We start from the raw sequence: 22,767 nt of genomic DNA on the forward strand, positions 1-22,767 counted from the left end.
AGGGCCCTGGGGCTTGCCTCACTCTCAGGAGGCTATTCCAACTAACTGCACTCACCATCAGCCCCAGGCGCCCCTCAACCTGCAGTGGCGGTCCCCACTGACCGCAATACTGAGAGTGGCGTCACGACAAGAAGAAGATCTCCTACCTGTGACCAGATCCAGCTGAGTGGAGTCCCTGAAGGTAATGCACCGACACACCACCTGTGGGGCTTCACACACGCCGCAGACATGCTGGGGAGGGCTTCCCAGGCCAACACAAAACTGTGGAGGGCGGTCACCTCCAGATCAGACAGCCCGACTGCACGCTGATTGGAGCAATTGCGCGTCATAGCATGATCGCTCCAATCAGTGCTGCAGGGGCTGGGAGGCGCCATGTTTGAGCTCCTGCTATGATCTGCTGCAGCTACTACAGCACCTTTTAGCAGGATCTCACAGTATTGCACTGGTTCAGGCATTGTTTTAGCTGAAATCAGTGCGATGGTTCAGATTTGAACAGCCAATCACAACGATCATCGATGGGGGTGGCAATGCCACCCCCTCTTGGGGTCAAGCAAAGGTCTCCTGCTGTAAGAAATAGCAGGGGACATAATTTGAAAGCCGTTGCTATGGCCACGGCAATCAAATGAACTTTAGGCAGTAAAGTTACGTCCCTGGTCGTTAAATCACGTAAAAATAGGACGTAACTTTACTACGCGCGGTTGTGAAGGGGTTAAAGGGTTGAGGGTTTGGCCTGTCAGTGCTCAAACCATAAGCCGCACACTGATTTATGGATGGAAATAAAGCTCAGAGTTCATAGAAGGATCAGGGATGAGCAAACTCGAACTGTAACGTTCAGTGTCCGTACCAAACACCTTGTATTTGGTGGTGAACACCAAACACAGACTTTTGACTGTACGTCCACTTCCTATTTGTTTGTTTGTTGAAAGGTTGCAGAGTAGCCTGTCAGCAAGCTTTTAGGTATGGCTGTGATTGGCCAGGTAAATCACTGTAAAAAAAGGAAGCAACATGGTCAAAGCAGGACATATTTACCAGCCTTTACAGCGTGGCTTTAACACTGCTTCCAGGTCTGCTTATTATCCCTCATCATGGGCATACATAGAAATCATGGGGCCCCATAGCAAAAGTCTGAATGGCCCTCCCCTCCCAAAAAAAAAAAATTACAACAAAATAATAACATAATAATCATCATACATGCTACTGGGGGCCGGCACACATTACTGAGGGTGACATACACGTTACTGCGAGCGGTTTATAGTTAGAAATAACACATACTATATAGTGTTACTGAACAACCCCCACCATACCAAGGCCAATAATACATTGCAAAATAAAACCGCCACTCCATGACCAAATATCACCACATAGAGTCTGAATATAACCATCGCCCTGTTACTGAGCAAAGTCCATTGCACCAAGACCAGTGGGTTCACACTGCAAATCCCCAAAAAATCTGCAATATGTGAACTTGGCCTAAAGTAGCGATGTCCTCCTTCGTTCCCCTCACCACACACACAATATAAATTTTCACATCTGTCTCCACCATATAATGGTAACAATTATGACCCCCTTTATAGCATTAGGAAATACAGTAAAACTCTACAAAGTACAGGGATAAAACACACACACACACACACACACACACTGATGGCAGAGCCCAAGAGAAACACACACAGTAATGGCACAGCCCAGGAGCAACACACACACGCACACACTGTGATGGCACAGGAGCAACACACACCCACACAGATGGCACAGCACAGGAGCAACACACACAGTGATGGCACAGCACAGGAGCAACGCACATGCATACACACACACACACACATGGCACAGCTCAGGAGCAGCACACACACAAACACACAGACAGTGATGGCACAGCACAGGAGCAACACATGCACACACAGACAGACAGACACAGACAGACACACACACACACACACACAGTGATGGCACAGCACAGGGCAGTTTCTGTAGTGTTACAGGCAGACATTTTTACATTATAATACTCACCTGCTCCTGTGATGTGAGAGATCGTTAGTGACTCCATCCTCACTGCTACACTTCCTGTCAGTCCTCCTGGCGTCTCCTCCTCTCCTCCACTTTCTCTTTCAATTCCTTTTGTTCTCTGCTTCTCACTGTTTTTAATGCTTTGTTTGCTCTTCTCTCTTTTCCATGGTCTCTACTCTGTTTTCCTGGTTATCTTTGTTTCTCCCGCGCTGTACTGAAGAAGCTCCGCCCCCTCTCCTGATTGGCTGTTTTTCTCCTGGCATCTCTCACTGCTCTCTGACTGGAAGAGCAAGCTGCCTGGGGACTCCCTCCTCTTCAGCAAAGGCTGAGCACAGTGTGCAGTGAGTATGACTGCATCTCTAGATTGCGGCCAGCCTGCAGCTATAGAATCAGTGCGGGTACCCAACGGCCTTAATCAGCTGCTTGGTGAAGCCACAGGGGCATGAAAGAGAAAGTGAGAATGTACACACAGCGGGCAGCTGCCTCCGGGCCCCTCCACCTCACGGGCCCCGTAGCAGTAGCGTGGTCTGCCTCTATTGAAGGTATGCCACTGTCTCTCATGCGTATTTACTGCTTCTCTCACCCACATCTGTGACAGCATCTAAGATTGGCTGCAGTCAGACTGCCGGCATGTCGGCTTCTCTGATTGGTTGCTCACACAGTAGTTGTCTGTCTGACTGAGTAAAGTGTAAAAATAAATAAATACATGTAAAAAATGATGTAGGGTGACCCATATATAGATACCCAGGGCAGATAAAGCATACGGCTAAAGGCTGCAGCCCCCAGCAGTGTGCAATATCTTGGCTGTGTATGAAAATAAGAGGGACCCTATGAGGCTATTTTAAATTATTTAAATAATTTTAAAAAAAACAGCATGCTGTCTCCCCAATTTTGATACTCAGCCAAGTTAAAGCTGACATTTGGGGGCTGGTATTCTCAGGCTGATGAGGCCCATGGTCATTAGGCCCTCCCCAGTCTAAAAATAGCAACCCGTGGCTGCACAGAATGATCGCACCACTAGAAGCAACAATCCTGGCAATCCTGGTTTGCTGACAATCAGGGTAATATAAGGAGTTATAACTGCCAGTAATCCCTAGATTAGTAATGAGGAGGGTCGATGAGACCCCCATTACTATTTCTGTAATTGAAAACAAATAAACACAAACACCAAAAAAGTCCTTTATTGAAATAAAACCACAAAAAAACAACCCTCTTTCACCCCTTTATTAACCCCCAAAACAGCCAGGTCCAATGTAATCAGCACGAGGTCCCATGACAATCCCGATTCTGCTACATGCTGAAGTCACAGTGTATACAGTCATGGCAGAAAGTGCTGGCACCCTTGAAATTGTTCCAGAAAATGAAGTATTTCTCCAAGAAAATTATTGCAATTACACATGTTTTATCATACAGATTTATTTGCTTTGCGTGTACTGGAACAACACAAAAAAAAACAGAGAAAAAAGAAAGAAAAAAGGGGAAAGCAGGCATGGCTGTACACTGTTTCCTGTTGGGATCCGGTAACTGTGGTAGATTACAAAAAAATCCCTTTAGAAAAACACCAAGAAAAACAAGAGTAGTTGGAACCTAAGCTCGCCGCAATCCCCTACCTATCAGACCTCAGTAGAAGTAGCCGTATAGCCTTCCTACACACCTAGATGCCACATCACAGCCGGAGAAACTAGCTACACCTCACAAATAGAAATGAGGAAATCTTACTTGCCTCAGAAAAGTCCCCAAAGGAATAGCCAGCCCCTGACATATAAAGATTACGGTGATGTAAGAAAAAATGATTGATAGCAAAAATAGATTTCGGAAAGGCGAGCGAGGCCCGACTACCTAGATACAATGGAAAGAAATGGAAACTGATTGTGGTTAGTACAACACCCTGCAGAAAAATACCAATCTCCTGATGGTAAAAATGGCCCTGGAGGTCGAACGACCTCACCACCACTATATCAAGTACTCTTGTAAATAATGGGAGAACAAAATACCAAAAGGTACACAAAAATACAAAAGTGCAAATAATTAAGTTCAACAGGGAGAATCTCCCTTTTCTTGCAGAAGAGTTAGCAAAGGGGGAACCCCCATGCTCACCAAACTAGAAAAGCAAATCTTCACCTGCAAGAAAACAGATTACAAACAAAACATAAAGAAAAACAAACACCCTAAGGTGTAAACTAGGAAGCAAGGCAAAAGCTTGCAAACTTATCTGCAGAGGTCTTGCACAGGAAAGGACAATACACCAAGCTTGTCTGCAATAGAACTTCCTTAATTGTCAATTAACGCCGACACCTGTTTGAGTCACAGACTCAGACTCAGCTTCACTACCATTCCTGGCCACCAGAGGGAGCTCCAAAACAGCACCCACACAGACGACATTCACAACAGTACCCCCCCCCCCCTTGAGGAGGGGTCACCAAGACCTCACCAGAACACCGGGTCTGTCACTATGGGCACGATGGAAGGCACAAATCAATCTGTCAACTTGAATGTCAGAAGCAAAGACGCAAGAATTGTCCTCCTGACCATAACCCTTCCACTTAACAAGGTACTGGAGTTTTCGTCTATTAAAAAAGGAATGCAAAATTTTCTCTACCTCATACTCCAGATCCCCTTCTACCAACACAGGATCCGGAGGCGCCGTCATGGGAACTACTGGATCCACATGTTTCTTTAACAAAGACTTAAGAAAAACATTGTGAATTTTAAATGACTCAGGAAGAGCCAAATGAAAAGATACGGGATTAATAATCTCCGAAATCTTATAGAGCCCAATAAATCTAGGCTTAAATTTAAGCAAAGAAACTCTCATATGAACATTCCTGGAGGACAACCAAACCATGTCCCCCATTTTAAATTGAGGACCAACTGTCCTATATCGGTTGGCAAACCTTTGAGCATTCTCCAGGAACTGAAACAACTTGTCCACTACTTGAGCCCAAATCTGCTGCATTCTCTCCAGCACAGAATCAACTCCTGGACAGGCTGAAGCCTCAACCTGCCCTGAAGAGAACCTAGGAGACAGGAAAGGAGAAAAAGGCCTCAATAGAAACATGTGTAAGCCAATAAATATAAAAAAGTATAAATTTTTATTTTGTCCAAAACATACACAACACAGGTGAACGAATAAAATTATTTAAAAACAAGGCAGCCATCTATCTCATAAAGTATATATGATTCAATAGTAAATACAATATTATTTGAAATACTTAGTCCCCAAGGAAAAATATAATTAGATGTAACAAATAGATGTCCAATAAATTCCAATAACCCCTAGACGTACACAATTACCCCTTATAGCACAGCGGTACAGTGAATATTTGACATAAGAAATAACTACATATATTATAAGTGCAATCTATGGCAAAAATCATAATATGGATACAGAATAATCCCTAAAGGGGTACAACAACATCACAGTGTATAACACTAAGAAATAACCATCAATCCCACATTATATGAGGGATCTAAAGTGATAATGTGCAGGGGGAATATGTATCCCTAAGTACTACAGTACCATCTCCAGACCTTGGCAAGAAAGTGCAAGAGACCCCCTTATTACTAATCTATAAGTGAAAAGAAACAAACACAAGCACCGAAAAAAATCCTTTATTTGAAGTAAAATAAAAAACAAACACCCTCTTTCACCCCGTTAGTAACCCGAAACACCAAGTTCCAATGTAATCCACACAAGGTCCCTTGACAATTCCTGCTCTGCTACATACTGAAGGCACACTGCATGAGCACAGAACATGTCCGCACGCTGTGGGCTTCAGTTAGAGACTGACTGAGCCACAGCGATGAGCAGTGACGTTACTTAGAGTACCCACCGAATCGGTGGATTTCCTGATGAAGTAAGGATACACTTTGAAATGAGTAGAAATAAATTGCCCATATTTATTACTTGCTGGTTTAGACCATTTCTATCTTTACAGTAGTGCAGGTCTCTCTCCATGTTTTTAGTGTGACCCCGGACTTACATGTATAAAATGCGTATGGTGCTTGGATTTCATGCAGATTATGATGCACAATCTGATAGGTGTGAATGAACCCTAATAATATGCAGTTATCACAAGGGCCTTCATTTGTCGACAGAACGTTTTATAAATAGGTGTTTAAATGTGTTTGCAAGAGACTCAAAGCACAGTATTTTAAGAACTAAAATATAAAGATATATTAATTAACCTGCACATAAGCTTAAACCTACTTAGATATTAAAAACATTGCTATTCAATAGTAGACATTCACGCTAAAGTATTTGTAAAAGGCAGTTGTCAGGTGTCCAGCCACCGGAATATTAACTCAGAACGTAAGACTTGATAATCAGCGTGTGATATCATTACCTATGGGCTGCAATCAGATGTGATCTAGATCTTTAATTACAAGAACTGTAAGCTCAGCTTGTAACAGTATCACAGAGTGACAGATGCAGACTCCTTCCTGATTGCGGGGAATGGTACAATTATGCTCTGCACTGCCAAAAATAAAGCAAAGTCAGTGAATAATAACATTGGCATCAACTCAATTTTTTTCTCATATAAATTGTTGGAAATGACTTAAATAATTTTCTTTAATCCAGGATATTTTTATATAACTATGGTTATCTATCACTGTAATTGGGAAAATGGAATGTTATTGTGTCAGTTACTGCTTTGGGACAGGAAATATAAGGAACTGATATTTTAAAAAAAGAAGATAAAAAGCAAAATATAAATTAAAGTTAATCCTATTCATATTTAACTATTACATTTTACTTTTGAACAGGCTTCTATCAAGTCCATTTTACTCTTATGTTGATTATAATACAACCATGGATACAATTTTGCCTTATAGGTGTAGTCAATCTAAATCCTTATCTATTTATTACCCCAATCTAAACTAATTTCTAATATGGTTGTATTAAAATTTCCTACCCTTCCTTGAATATACTATCTAACTACTATTGAAATTTTTCCCCTACTTCAGTTTGATGACGCTTCGTTTGAGAATCCCAGTGCATGCTGGGATACTCAATCAAAGCATCATTAGAGCAGGGGGCAGAAGCTGCTTTCAAGCCTCTGAATCCTCCCTGAAACTAAGCGTTATTAGTTATGTTCATTTCAGGGGCTGTGCTTTGTCCTTGCTGTGTCCCTCCCTGCTTGTTGTGCACTGTGCGATTTGAACAGTGATAGCACTTACTCAGTTGTCAGCTAAGACCAGTAATAATCTGCTGGCAATAGAGCAATGTTAATACCTTACATGCAGGAGTCAAGTGACATCACTTCTGGTGGCAGCACTGGTTTCTGAATGCTTGCCCTAATCATCTACATGGTTCCATCAGCTTGCCCTGCTTGTCTATATGTAAAAGAAAATCTTGCTTGTCAGGTAAGGCCACTTTCTTCCATTGTTGTGCTCACATTTCCATTGTATGTGCGGTTATGCAGCCCTATAGTCTGCCAGTTGCACTGCACTGTATAACACCTTTTTATGATATGCAGGTTTAATTTTTTCATTAATTCCAAATACAGTCGTCCTTTAGTGGGATTGGACCAGATGGGCTAACTTTTAGGTCTACAAATAAAATTCTCATGTAGGCCCATAACAATGTCCATCTTAGGATCGATTTTTGAAAAATCTAACCATTGCACAACAGGAGCATTGCCAACTTAGAGATCAAGTCAAATTTGCTCTGATCTTTTCATTTGCTGCCTAATTTATCCCATCCCATGCCAGGTGCCATCGTAACAAGGTTATTAACGTTACTTACTTTATCAGTCAGTGAATTTATAGAGTTACCCTATGAAATGCATATCCTGTACCATTGCTTTCCTTTCCTGTTCTTCATTTTTTCTATTAAGTAACATTTTTCAAGGTATTCCCTAAATTTCAAAGTGGTATTAACTATACATTGAAATAATAATAATAACAAGAAGATAAAGAATAAAAGAGTGGAAGAAAAAAGGAGAAGATAAATTAGAACACATGTTAAACAACTGAAAATACTTGACTCCCGATCAAATTTAAGTTAATGGAAACCCGAACCTCTGTGCTATAAAATGGTTCTTAAATGATCGTAGTAAGTGCTAGGAGGCTGTAAAAGGAAGCAAAATTGGGACTATTGCCCTGCAAATACGTCATTTTTTTAAATTATTAACATAATTTATTTTAAAAAATGGAATGGGCTCCACCCTATTTTTATAACTAGCAAAGATAAATAGCAGATAGCCGGGGGCTGGTATTATCAGGCTAGGAAAGTTATGATTATTTGGCCCTTCCCAGCCTAAAAATAGCAGCCAGCAGCCACCCCAGAAGTAGTACATCCATTGCGTGCACCAATACTGAAGCTTAGCCCAGCTCCTTCCAACTGCCCTGGTGCGCTGGCAATCAGGCTACTATTTTTGGGGTGAATTTCAGCTGTCAATTGACAGCTAGCATCAAGCCAGAAGTTACTAATGGATTGGTGGTTTTTAGACACCCTTACTACTAACTCAACAACTATAGAGTTAAAAAAAACACAAAAAGAAAAAAAAAATGTTTATTTCTATAAAGACTTCCCCACACTCCCTGGTGAATTAATTTATTATTTTTAAGAAAATCCTCAAACTTTTTGTCATAATCCAATTGGGGACTAAAGGCTCGACCACACTCGCTCAGTCACCAATTTATTAATTAAAAACAAATCCTTGAAGTTCCAATGTAGTCTAATGGTGTAATGTCCCACAACGCCCATCTATTCCTATGGAGCTTGGTTATGAGAATGTTCTCAGAACAATGCTCTGTGGATAAGTGTCGGTCAGCGGCAGGCCAGGATTATTTCATGAGGGTGAGAAATTACATACCTGCCACTTACCGGCAGTGACTTATGGAACCTAGTTCTGACAAAGTCGTGCTTACCAATAGATGGTTAAAATACCAGTTCATTGCAGGATTCAGATAGATCCCAGTGATACAGTACCTTGAAAAATGTAATCATACCCCAGGAACATTTAAACATTTTTTTTACATTACATCCATAAAATGTATTTTATTGTGATTTTATGTGATATACCAACACTAAGCAAATTTTTGTGAAATGTAAAGGAAATGATATTTTTTTTCAAAATAATTTAAAAATATAAATCTGAAAATTGTGACGAGTATTTGCATTTAGCTCCCACGAGTAAATACTTTGTAGGACCACTTTTTGCTGCATTTACTGCTGAGAGTTTTTTGGGATATGTCTCCACCAGCTTTGCACACAGGATGGAATTTTTGCCCATTCTTCTTTGTAAAATAGCTCTATCTCAGTGAGATTGGATTGAAAATGTGACGCAGCAGCAAAAAAGGCAAACACCATTCTAGGATGTATTAACAGAAGCATAGAGTCTAGATCACGTGAAGTCATTTTCCCCCTTTACTCCTCTTTGGTCAGACCTCATTTGGAATATTGTGTCCAGTTCTGGGCACCACATTTTAAAAAAGACACCAACAAACTGGAGCAAGTTCAGAGAAGAGTGACCAGAATGGTGACTGGTCTGCAAACCATGTCATATGAGGAACAGTTACAGGATTTAGGATTGTTTAGCTTGCAAAGGAGAAGACTGAGAGGACACTTAATAGCTGTCTACAAATATCTTAAAGGCTGTCACAATGTTGAGGGATCAGTTTTATTCTCATTTTCACAAGGAAAGACTAGAAGCAATGGGATGAAACTGATGGGGAGGAGACACAGATTAGATATTAGAAAAAACTTTTTGACATCGAGGGTGATCAATGAGTGGAATAGGCTGCCACAAGAGGTTGTGAGTTCTCCTTCAATGGAAGTCTTTAAAAAGAGGTTCGACGGACATCTGTCTGGGATGATTTAGTGAATCCTGCTTTGAGCAGGGGGTTGGACTAGATGACCCAGGAGGTCCATTCCACCTCTAATATTCTATGATTCTATGAAAACAACTGTGAACAGCAATTTTTAATTCTTCCCAGAGATTCTCAATGGGATTTAGGTCTGGACTGTGACTGATCCATTCACATATGAAAATGCCTTGATCTAAACCATTCCATTGTAGCTTTGGAAGTATGTTTAGGGTTGTTGTCCTGTTGGAAGGTGAACATATGTGATTTTCAGTTTTTCATTTTGATTTTTTCCTCCCCTTCTTCCAAGAGGCTTATATTAGGGCTTATTTTTGTCAAGACAAATTGTACTTTTGAATGACACCATTCATTTTTTTTCCCATATTGTATTGGAAAAAGGAAAAAAAAATTCAAGTTTGGTGAAATTGCAAAAAAAGTGCAATTGTTTTTGGCTCTTTTTATTTACCGTGCTCACCATTTTGCAAAAGCTGACCTGGCATTATGGTTCCCAAGGTCAGTATGACTTCGTAGATACCAAAAATGTATAGTTTTACTTTTTTCTATGTGGTGAAAAAAAATTCAGAAGTTTGTAAGAAAAAAGAATAGAGCTTTTGTTGCCATTTTCCGAGACCCGTAGTGTTCTCATTTTTTGTGATCTGCAGCTCATTGATGGCTTATTTTTTGCACATTGAGCTGGTGTTTTTAATTCTACCATTTTTATGTAGATGCAATGTTTTGATTGCCTCTTATTGTATTTTAAGGCAATGTTGAGGCGACCAAAAAAAACGTAATTTTGGTGCTTGGCATTTTTTTTCGCTACGCAGTGTACCGATCAAATTAATTGATTATATTTTTTTAAACAATAATTTTTATTATTTTATATTAAAACATAACGGGTAGTTTATATACAGTACTCATGTCAAAACAACATTTTGAGTACATTTCTTTGCAGTTTCAAACCTCTTAACTCAATAGCAAATTTTTAAACTACCCTAACCCAACCCCCAATTCACGCAGTCATTTCCTTTTCCTCTACCACAATGATGGTACACCCTTTCATCCAAGAGCACAGTTTCAAGTTCTTACATCCTTTACCTGCTACTTGGGGTCCCTTATCTTCTAGTAACCTGTAGGTACTTTCAATTTCCCTAGTGTGCCACTTATGTCCTCTAATAGGTAACACTCTGTTAATGTGAAAGGCTTCATATACAGTGTGTCCGGAAAGTACTCAAACCCCTTTAAATTTAGGCAGGGGATCACAAATCCAGATGTGAAAAACTTGTTGCATCATTCCCAAGCAGACTCATGGCTGTACTAGCTCAAAAGGGCACTTCTACTCAATACTATGCAAAGGATCTGAATACTTATGACCATGTGATATTTCATTTTTATTTGTTTAATAAATTTGCAAAAATTTCTACATTTCTGTTTTTTTCTGTCAAGATGGGGTGCAGAGTGTACATTAATGAGAAAAAAATGAACTTTTTTGAATTTTCCAAATGGCTGCAATGAAACAAAGAGTGAAAAATTTAAAGGGGTCTGAATACTTTCTGTACTCACTGTAGTTAATTATTTCAATGTCTGTGTGATAGCATAATAGTATTTTCTATTTCACTATGAATGGCTTTATTCCCTTTTCCTGATTGTGCTTTGCCTCTAGACAATCTAGGTTGAGTAAAGCTTTAAGGTCCAGTCACACTAAGCAACTTACCAGCGATCCCAACAACGATAGGGATCGCTGGTAAGTTGCTAGGAGGTTGCTGGTGAGATGTCACACTGCGACGCTCCAGCGATCCCACCAGCAACCTGACCTGGCAGGGATCGCTGGAGCGTCGCTACACGAGTTGCTGGTGAGCTCACCAGCAACCAGTGACCAGCCCCCAGCGCCGCGTGGAAGATGCTGCGCTTGGTAACTAAGGTAAATATCGGGTAACCAACCCGATATTTACCTTGGTTACCAGCGCACGGAGCTACACGTGCAGAGAGCAGGGAGCAGCGCACACTGAGCGCTGGCTCCCTGCTCTCCTAGTTACAGCACACATCGGGTTAATTACCCGATGTGTGCTGCAGCTAAATGTGCACAGAGCAGGGAGCAGCGCACAATGCTTAGCGCTGGCTCCTTGCTCTCCTAGTTACAGCACACATCGGGTTAATTAACCCGATGTGTGCTGCAGCTAAATGTGCACAGAGCAGGGAGCAGCGCATACTGCTTAGCGCTGGCTCCTTGCTCTCCTAGTTACAGCACACATCGGGTTAATTAACCCGATGTGTGCTGCAGCTACATGTGCACAGAGCAGGAGCCGGCACTGACAGTGAGAGCGGAGGAGGCTGGTAACAAAGGTAAATATCGGGTAACCAAGGACAGGGCTTCTTGGTTACCCGATGTTTACATTGGTTACCAGCCTCCGCAGAAGCCGGCTCCTGCTGCCTGCACATTTAGTTGTTGCTGTCTCGCTGTCACACACAGCGATCTGTGCTTCACAGCGGGGGAGCAACAACTAAAAAATGGCCCAGGACATTCAGCAACAACCAACGACCTCACAGCAGGGGCCAGGTTGTTGCTGGATGTCACACACAGCAACATCGCTACCAACGTCACAAAAGTTGTTCGTTAGCAGCGATGTTGCTAGCGATGTTGCTTAGTGTGACGGGGCCTTTAGGTTGACCAATAATCTCGCCCACACAAGGAAGCGAATCATTAAGCCAGTGTCTCAATATAGTCCTTTTGACCACTAGTATTATGGAATGGGACAAAGTCGAAATGAGCCCTTTTCCCTCTGTCTGTCTCTCATCACCTCTTTCCAGATAGTGGAATAAATATAACAAAGGATTTAGAGTATGTGCCCACGTCTGCGTTCTATTCTGCAGCGTTTAAGTCACTACATGTGCGTTTCAAAACGCGTTTCAAAACGCAGCCGAATAGTTGCATTTTGAAAGCATTGTGCATGCAAAATTCATGCAGAATTCATGCGTTCTGGATGCTTGCTCTGCCATAGACAGAGTGGGCAAATCAAAAAAGGTCCGTGGAGCCTCTGTTAGGAGTTTCGACACAGAAAATTGCCAGATATCTCTCCGGGAAGGACCCAGCCAAAGAGTGGCTCTTTTTAGGAGACCACCATAACCACCATATTAAGTTGCCCTTTTAGTCAATATCCAACTCTTTGTCAAGTTTTAAGATATGACAAGGGAAAAACTAGGGCCAGGTATCCATCCACAGAAATCTGTTTCAGGACCTAGCCACTCCATGGCTAGGTCCTTCCCGGAGGGATATCTGGCTATTTTCTGAGTTGAGACTCCTAACAGAGGCTCCACTGACCTTTTTTGATTTGCATACTTCCCAGGGGGCAATGCACCTAGGATTTCACTGTGTTGAGCGCCTTTGCTGGCTGCCGGCAGTGTTTTCTCTGGCTGGTCTCCCCGAGATCAGTGATTGTTTTGTCTTGCTGGTCTACTAGGCATTGCTCGCACCTAGCCAGAATCCTACTCCACACTGATGAGGGGCAATACCCCAAAACAGCTGTCTGTGGATTGATACCTGGCCTTGGTATTTCCCTTGTCATATCTTTAAACTTGTCAAAGAGTTGGATGTTGACTAAAAGGGCCACTTAATATGGTGGTCATGGTGGTCTCCTAAAAAGAGTCACTCTTTGGCTAGGTCCTTCCCGGAGGGATATCTGGCTATTTTCTGTGTCGAGACTCCTAACAGAGGCTCCACAGGCATTTTTTGATTTGCATACTCGGAGGGGACAATGCACCTAGGATTTCACTGTGGTGAGCGCCTTTGCTGGCTGCCGGCAGTGTTTTCTCTATCTTGTCTCCCCGAGATCAGTGATTGTTTTTTCTTGATAGACAGAGTGGGAAAAGCATCTGGAACGCACAAAAGAAGTGACATGTTGCTTTTTAGAATGCAGCGTTTTGGCAAAATATTTCAGCAGCCAAAACGCTGTGTTCTTAAACGCAATGTGTGGATGGAATTTGTACAATCTTCATAGATTGTGCTGGGGACGCAGGACGCATGCTTTTACGCTGCGGTGCAGAACGCAGTGTAAAAGCATGAAAAAAGCACACGTGCACACAAAGCCTTAAATTCCTCTTCCACAGTTTGTCCAACATCTGCCTCACACTATCCCAAAGTTCCCTTACTGTTGGACATTCCCATAACCCACGAAAGAGATCTGCATCTCTAAGTTTACATTTTGGGCAGTGAATTTTCCAGTCTTTCATTGCTGCCAAGATCAGGATGTTGAAAACTATAATTGCTTTATGCATGATCCCGAAATTGCAAATCTCTCCATACCTCCCTTAAAATGTTTTTACTTAAAACTCTCCATTCACTTAATATCTTCTCCCCCACTTCCATTTCTGTAACACCTAATTGCTTTACCCAACTGCTGAAGACATGGTCTGGCTCACTCCGAACAAATATGGTTCTAAATGCTTTATATAGTGTAATCATTGTGAGTTTGTCCATCGAAGGGAAAAGAAAGTTGTCCATGGAATTGCTCCGTTTCTTCTTCTACCTGTACCAATTGATTATATATTTATGCTGCAATACCAAATATGTGTATTTTTATTTTTTATTATTATTATTGTTATTATTATTATTATTTTTTTTTTATTTTCAATAGGGCAAAAGAGGGATGATTTGAACTATTATTTTTTTTATATTTTTGAAAACTGTTTTTTTCTTCTTGTTATATTGGTTTTACTGATCCATCTAGAGGACTTTATGATTACACAGTCAGATCTCCTCTATTGATCAGAGCAATCCTTCAGCTGGCACTTGGCCAGCATTCACAGGAAGTGAGTCATGGCAGCGACAGGAGTCATCATCTGACCCCATGCTGCCATGCAAACACATTGGCACCCCGTGATCGCGTCACAGGGCCGCTGATGGAGGTGGAGAATGGTGCGATCTCCCCCGGAGCACATTAGTTCACGCTGTCAGAGTTTGACAGCGCAATCTAAGGGGTTAAAAAGTGCAAGTGGATCTACGATCTACGATCCACCCATGCCTGTTAGCTTCACATGTCTGCTGACCGGTACATCCTCGGTTGTGAAAGGGTTAATCAACTTAGGACATATTAAAGGTGCTGGGACACCATTAAATATCACACCGACTCTATAGATAATAATAAAAATATATTTAGAGACATCTGGTTATTAGAAGAACGAGCCATGGGTAACCGGCTGAATTCAGGCAATTCAATGGACATGTACAGTGCTATAACTTTAGAACAACAGGGGGCACTAGACTATGTTAGGAAATGTCAAGTCTTCAATGAAGCATGTAATTTTTAAATTGCAAATATAATCCTTTTTTATATTCTGTATAGTGAATGTGACATGTCATGATGAGTCAACAGCTTCAAATATGCATCAGTACAGAATAGAGACACATTATCTCTAAAAAAAAAAAGATACTGTTCAATAGTGTTCATTCTTTTTATGGATGATGAAATGGGTAGCAGGTAGGAGTTCACAAATCAAAAGAGATGTTATATATATATATATATATAAAATCTGAATGTATGTGTGTGTGTGTGTGTGTGTGTGTGTGTGTGTGTATGTATGTCCAGGATTGGCATCTGCACCGTCGCAGCTACAGCCACAAAATTTTGCACACTCACACGTCTGGATCCCAAGAGCGTCATAGGCTATGTTGTGAGGCGAAATTTTAACCCCGTGCGTTCCAACTTACCAATCAATTTGGCCCCTATATACATAATGGGGAAAAAGTGAAAAGAAAAGTGTTGGAGGCAAATTGACAGCTGCCTGATGTGAACAAGGGGGACTTAAAGAATGAGAGCGATGGCGCCACAGAGTATATACCGTACAGTTGCTAAGGTGGGGCCCCGACATGGGATACTCACCACACTTGGGGATATAAACACACACACAAAATGCGCCACACACTACCACGTGCTTGAACACATACAGTACAGACCAAAGGTTTGGACACACCTTCTCATCTCTAGAACAACTGTTAAGAAGGGACTTTGTGCAGCAGGCCTTCATGGCAAAATATCTGCTAGGAAACCACTGCTAAGGACAGGCAACAAGCAGAAGAGACTTGTTTTGGCTACAGAACACAAGGAATGGACATTAGACTAGTGGAAATCTGTGCTTTGGTCTGATGAGTCCAAATTTGAGATCTTTGGATCCAACCACCGTGTCTTTGTAGAAAAGGTGAACAGATGGACTCTACATGCCTGGTTCCCACCGTGAAGCATGGAGGAGGAGGTGTGATGGTGTGGGGGTGCTTTGCTGGTGACACTGGGGATTTATTCAAAATTGAAGGCATACAGAACCAGCATGCCTACCACAGCATCTTGCAGCGGCGTGCTATTCCATCCGGTTTGTGTTTAGTTGGACCATCATTTATTTTTCAACAGGACAATGACCCCAAACACACCTCCAGGCTGTGTAAGGGCTATTTGACTAAGAAGGAGAGTGATGGGGTACTACGCCAGATGACCTGGTCACCACAGTCACCAGACCTGAACCCAAGCGAGATGGTTTGGGGTTAGCTGGACCGCAGAGTGAAGGCAAAAGGGCCAACAAGTGCTAACCATCTCTGGGAACTCCTTCAAGACTGTTGGAAAACCATTTCCGATGACTACCTCTTGAAGTTCATCAAGAGTATGCCAAGGGTGTGCAAAGTAGTAATCAAAGCAAAAGGTGGCTACTTTGAAGAACCTAGAATATAAGACATGTTTTTAGTTGTTTCACACTTTTTTAAGTATTTAATTCCACATGTTTTACTTCATAGTTTTGATGCCTTCAATGTGAATCTACAATTTTCAGAGTCCTGAAAATAAAGAAAACTCTTTGAATGAGTGGTTGTGTCCAAACTTTTGGTCTATACTGTATACCACCCTCAGCACACATTTCACCACACATACACCAACCTCGCCACATAATCACTCTAAAACACACACAAGTCTGGTACATGTACCACCCTCAGCACACATTTCACCACACGTACACCAACCTCGACACATAATCGCCCTAAAACACACACTTCTGGTATTGTCCTTCAAAAATAGAAATCTGATTAATAAGCAGCCAAAGTGCAAGAACAACAAATGTACAATATAGGAAATACGGCAGCTGTCAGTCACATGACCTGTCTATTATGTGTATGTGTGAGCTAATATATACTGTCAGGGGGGAGGGCTTCCTGTTGCCTGGGGATTTATCAGGCTGGCAGTAGCAACCAATCACAGCTCAGCTTCTATTTTGCTACAGTTAATTAATCTGAGCTCTGATTGGTTAATATAGGCAACAAAGGACATTCTCAGTATAACAAAGCTTGTGTGAGGTAATAAGATGTCAGTTAGGGCGTGTTGGTGGAAAGGCTGATGTCAGTCACATTACCTCTATGTGGGAGGATATAGAAACTGTTAGTTACAGACTATTTTTACCACAATAATGCCTCATAAGAAAAGGAATTTCTTGGCACGAATGTCAGCTGATGCAAAAGGAAAAGCTGCATTACGGGCCAATGAGAAATGTGAAGACCGAGAAACAAGTCTGACACACATGAGAACAGAAGCTGCTTCCTCAAGACCCAATGAACTTGAGGAGAGGGAAGCAAGGCTTGCAGACAAAAGAACAAAAGCTGCTTCCTCAAGGGCCAATGGACTTTCTGAGGAGAGGGAAGCAAGGCTTGCAGACAAGAGAACAAGAGCTGCTTCCTCAAGGGCCAAGGGACTTTCTGAGGAGAGGGAAGCAAGGCTTGCAGACAAGAGAACAAGAGCTGCTTCCTCAAGGGCCAATGGACTTTCTGAGGAGAGGGAAGCAAGGCTTGCAGACAAGAGAACAAGAGCTGCTTCCTCAAGGGCCAATGAACTTTCTGAGGAGAGGGAAGCGAGGCTTGCAGATATGAAAACAAGAGCCTTTGTCTTTGAATCTGAAGGAAGAACTAAGAATGTCGTTTATCAAAACGCTCTCGAATAAGGAGTAGAAGATTACTTCACATTACTTGGCCAAATTAGTTAAATCTGTGTGGAATATCTGACATGTTGAAATATATGTTGTGAAATGCTTCTATTAGCTTATTTTTTGCCTTTTAATAAGTACATTTCTATCTATTTGTTTTGTGGTTTGTGTGTGAAGATTAAATTTTTGTTAATACATTCTATTTTGTTAACAGCAGTTATTAACCCGGGCGAAGCTGGGTAGTACAGCTAATATATATATATATATATATATATATATATATATATATATATATATATATATATAAACTGTATATACAGCTGGTGAAAGTATTGAGCACGTCACAAAATATTATGTTCGAATGCTGATAGAAACAATGGGCCTGGATTAATAATTTTAAATACTAATAACAATGAAAAAGTGAATTATTAACAAAGAGATGTAGAAAACAATAGGAAAATATAGCTGTGATTCAGCATTACAGTACAGTTGATCTCGAGCTGAAATTCAGGCTGATAGAAGCGCACCGTAAGAGAGCTCGCTTTGTTATTTTGAATGTAATTTTATTTCAAAATGGATCAATTGGTGCATAAAAGTCTGCCGCTGGTTTTTATGGCAGCGACTGCGTAGAATAGAACTGAACATAGCACAATCTGTCTAAAACCAGTCAATGGAGACTTTGTACTCGGTACATTATTGTCTCTAATAAATGTTTACAATGTCCTCAATGTGTCTTGTATGTGAGGAAGGCACAGATCCATAAAACATTGTGAACTGTCCAATATTGACTCCACTAAATGCTTGTTACCTTCTGAACAAACTCGACTGATGGATTTATTCTATTTGTTTCTGGACTGACAATCTGCGCTTTTTATAAGTCTCTGGAATCATCACAGCGGATAGGGAGGTGTCAGGATTTCAGCCGCAGTCAAGCAAGGCTTTTAACGATAAAAATGTTTTATAATTTCACAATATTACAGACTCCTTCGTTATTCCTTTTAATATATTTACTTGTTTTCTTATTCCGCAATGAGGCATGTTTACCCTAACCCCCTTTCCGCTTCAGAAGTTTTTTGTTTTTTTCATCTCGGTGTTCCAAGGGCCATAATATTATTATTTTCTCTTTTCAAAATATTGAAACACTTAAAGAAAAGTCTTTGTGGGATTGAATGGATAAATACTGCAGTTCCACCATTTTTTCCATTTTATACTTTTATGGCTTTAACAGTGCTGTAAAATGACTAACTTTATTCTGTGGGTCAGTAGATTTACAAAAATTATAGTTCCTTTTATGTTTGACCACTTTTAAGAAATAACTATATAAATAAACAAAAATGAGTTTGTCTTGCCTATTCTATCATTGGAGGCACAATTTTTATTGGCACCATTTTGTGGTACAAACTATTTTCTGGTCAGTTTTTTGGGGTTTTTTTTCTTTTGTTTTTGGAAAAAGAAAGTCAACCAAAAGAGTAGCATTACTAACACTTTTTCCATTTTTTTTCCCCACCATTTAACATGAGAGATAAATCACTGGGGCATGTTCCATATATTACTCATATTATTGTTCTTTAAACCCTCGGCTAGTTCATAAATGCCGATGTGCTCATGCACGTGCCACTCCTGGTACTTCTCTCGTCCTCATTTAGCTGCTTGGTGTGCACGCATTCTCAAGAGCCATGGTGATGTGTCCCCACTTCCAAGCACACGTGTGACTATCTTGAAACCATGGAGGGGCTAGTGTAGTGGAGCAAGCATGTGACACTCAACTCGGAATAACTGGTCGGCCTTGTGCTCACAAGAATGACATCAATACTAAAGGCCCTAATTTGTAGACATGTACCTGATTTTGTCTTCCGACGATGAAGTAAGAGATTTAATACTACGAAATGCGCGTTGGGGATATTTCTTTGAATGGACCCCTTTCCTTATACTATTCGAGTTATCGGTATGAACTGATTTATTGCATGCCTTTTTCTTGGCAGACATGACTACCTATGACTATTATGTCTATTATATTTAATTTTTGTGTTCTTGTTGTAGATACCTCTTGTAACTGTGTTATGGGTATATTTTAATAATCATTGGCTCCACAGCATTTTGACATACTAATATGTTAGTTCAATTGCAATGCATTTTTACCATTTTGTACACTTTGCATCATATGTGTTTTTACCATGGTGTTTGATGCTTTGTGGCTGTATTTGTTCACACTAATATAACATTTTTCATGTTATGTTAATCTGTGGGGTCCACTCCTTGTGCTGTTGTCTCTCTTTTCCTTAATGAATCTTTACACATTACTTGGCACTTTTGTAATATATGCACTAATAAAATCTCCTGAAAGCCTTTAACTATTATGCACATAAGTATTCCAACCTGGGTAAAAGGGAAATAAATAGTGATGATGGAGCACTAAACTGATCAAATTCTCAGTTCCTGAATTAAGCAGATCTGACGTTCGGACGGGCTCAACTTTAGTGTCAAGTATAATGGGAGTCAATAAGAAAACTGAAGCATTTTTCCAGCAAACCATCCTAGGAGGCCTGGGGAGGCCAGAAATTAGCTGAAATTGATGGAAAGAGTGCTCAAATATAATGGGAGCAACATGGGAAAGGTGCCTGGACACATCTCTGACTGCTAGGTCGCTGCTGGGAAGTAAATAAATAAATAAATAGTTTGAAAAAAATGACGTGAGGTCCCCCTTATTTTTGATCCCCAGCCAAGGTAAAGCAGACAGGTGGGGGCTGATATTACAAGGCACAGAAGGAACATGGTTATGTGGCCTTTCCCAGCCTAAAAATACCAACCTGCAGCTACCCCAAAAGTGGCACATCTATTAGCTGTGCTTTTCTGCTGCTTCACCTGAGCTCCTGGTTGCCCTGGTGCGGTGGCAATCGTGGTAATATTTTTGAGGTTGATGTTAGTTGTGTGATGTTAACTGGCATCAAGCCCAGCAGTTATTAATGGAGAGGGATCTATCAGACATCCCCATTACTAACCCAGTAAGTGTAACGTGAAAAAAACACATACACAAAAAATAGTTTATTTAAATAAAGACTCCTCCACACTATCCCTTGTTCACCAATTTATTTTATTTTTTTAAAAAAATCATGAAGATCCATGTCCTCCGAATCCATACTCCAACCTATGAAACCTCCTTCAGAGAACAAGGCTTCTTAGGTAACCCCCGGTTAACGCCAGGCCCAGAGTTTCTCGCGCTTGTTGAAGTCAGTAACTTACTGATATCACTGCTTATGAGAAAATTTGTGTCTTGTCCTGACCAGGAGTTAACTATGAAGCCTCATTCTCTGAATGAGACTGCATAGGTTGGAGTACAGATTCGGGAGATGTCATGGGACCACTACATCATGCATTAAGTTGGATCTTCATAGCTTTTCTGTGTGTGTGTTTTTTTTAACTTTACACTTTCTGGGTTAGTAATAGGGGTGTCTGATAGACGCCTCTCCATTACTAACCCCTGGGCTTGATGGCAGTTGATACTAGACACTTGATGCCAACTGACATAAACCCCATAAACCATTACCCAGAGCAATCGGGAAGAGAGATGATGAAGCGCCAGAATTGTCACAACAAATGTAATGGTCCAGTTTATGAGTGGCTGCTTTCAGTGTGCTGAATATCACAACCCTGGGTCTCATATAAGACCAAATGATGCGATGTGGCTAGCCAATCACAGTAATTCAAGTAGCCAACATTACCGTGAATGGCAGGGAATCCATGCATGTTTAGTGGCTGAAAAATTGATGCAAAACTTGCGGAGTAGGGACTCGAACACCTCAGTGAGCCCGAATACCCCAATGCTCAATTAAGTATTGAGCAGTGCCGAACATACTCGCTCCTCTCTCCCTCTCTTTGAACATACTCGCTCATCACTACAAAAAAAATCATATCTCAATGCAGCCACACCTGCACCCTACTGGATTATGAACATACTAGTATCCCTAGTTGCACAGCCCCTAATTGCTCCTGCACATCCTGGAATATCCAGACATGCAGCCCTATAAATACACAATTTTCTACCTGAAAGGCCAGCGAGTGCTTCCTTGTACCACCTGAGGAACCAGAGGGAAGATTGTAAGCACAATAATCTAAGATAAGAGAAGCATGCAGAGATAAATAGAGACTAGTGATGAGCGAGCTCTACCATGCTTGATCAAGAAACAAGGGGTGGTCCTGCACCAATCCGCGTGTTTACCTGCGGTACCGCATGCAGAGGGAAGATGTTGCGATGTGATCAATCCAGAGCGGGGGTGCCCGTCAGCAGAAGGGACCCGATGGAAGTAAGTAAGGCCTTGCCCTACAGCCAATTTTTGAGGGTTCGTAGGGTCAACAATACAGATGAGTCATTTTTTCAACAGTCAGCCGATTTGAAATATAGGTTACAACAGAGGGGTTATCCTAAAAGGCTGGTCGATACTGCTTTTGAGAGAGTGAGATCCGGTCCCGCGGTCCCTATCCAGTGCAGTCACACCAACGACAAGAAAAATAGTCCAAAAAGATTTATTTTCAGTTTCAAGTTCGGACCCTTGGATGACGTGATTAGAGGAGTTTTGCGTAAGAACTGGCATATCCTAGAGAAGGATTCTGACTTGACTGAAATGACTGTGGCCAACCCCCTGGTCACTTTCAGACGCTGTAACAATTTACGTGATATGTTGGTTAAGAACAGGCTTACAAGTACTTCTACATGGTTAGATAGATGTTGCCCCCCTGGGTAATTACCGGTGTGGCAACTGTAAGTTCTGTCACCTACACGTCACTGGCGGTTCTGTGCAGGTGGGTCCTCATGTTCATAGGGTTTGCCAGTTAATTTCTTGTAAAACTAAATTTGTTGTCTATGTGGTCCTCTGTGTCTGTGGGAGGTTCTACATAGGCAAAACTATTAGGTGTTTGTATGTAAGATTCAGAGAACACTACAACTCTGTTGCTTCTGGAAAAGGTTCTCCCAGGTTGATCACTCACGTTCGGGAACAGCACGGGGGT

This window comes from Anomaloglossus baeobatrachus, chromosome 1 (genome assembly GCF_048569485.1).
Source record: "Anomaloglossus baeobatrachus isolate aAnoBae1 chromosome 1, aAnoBae1.hap1, whole genome shotgun sequence".
NCBI lineage: Eukaryota > Metazoa > Chordata > Amphibia > Anura > Aromobatidae > Anomaloglossus > Anomaloglossus baeobatrachus.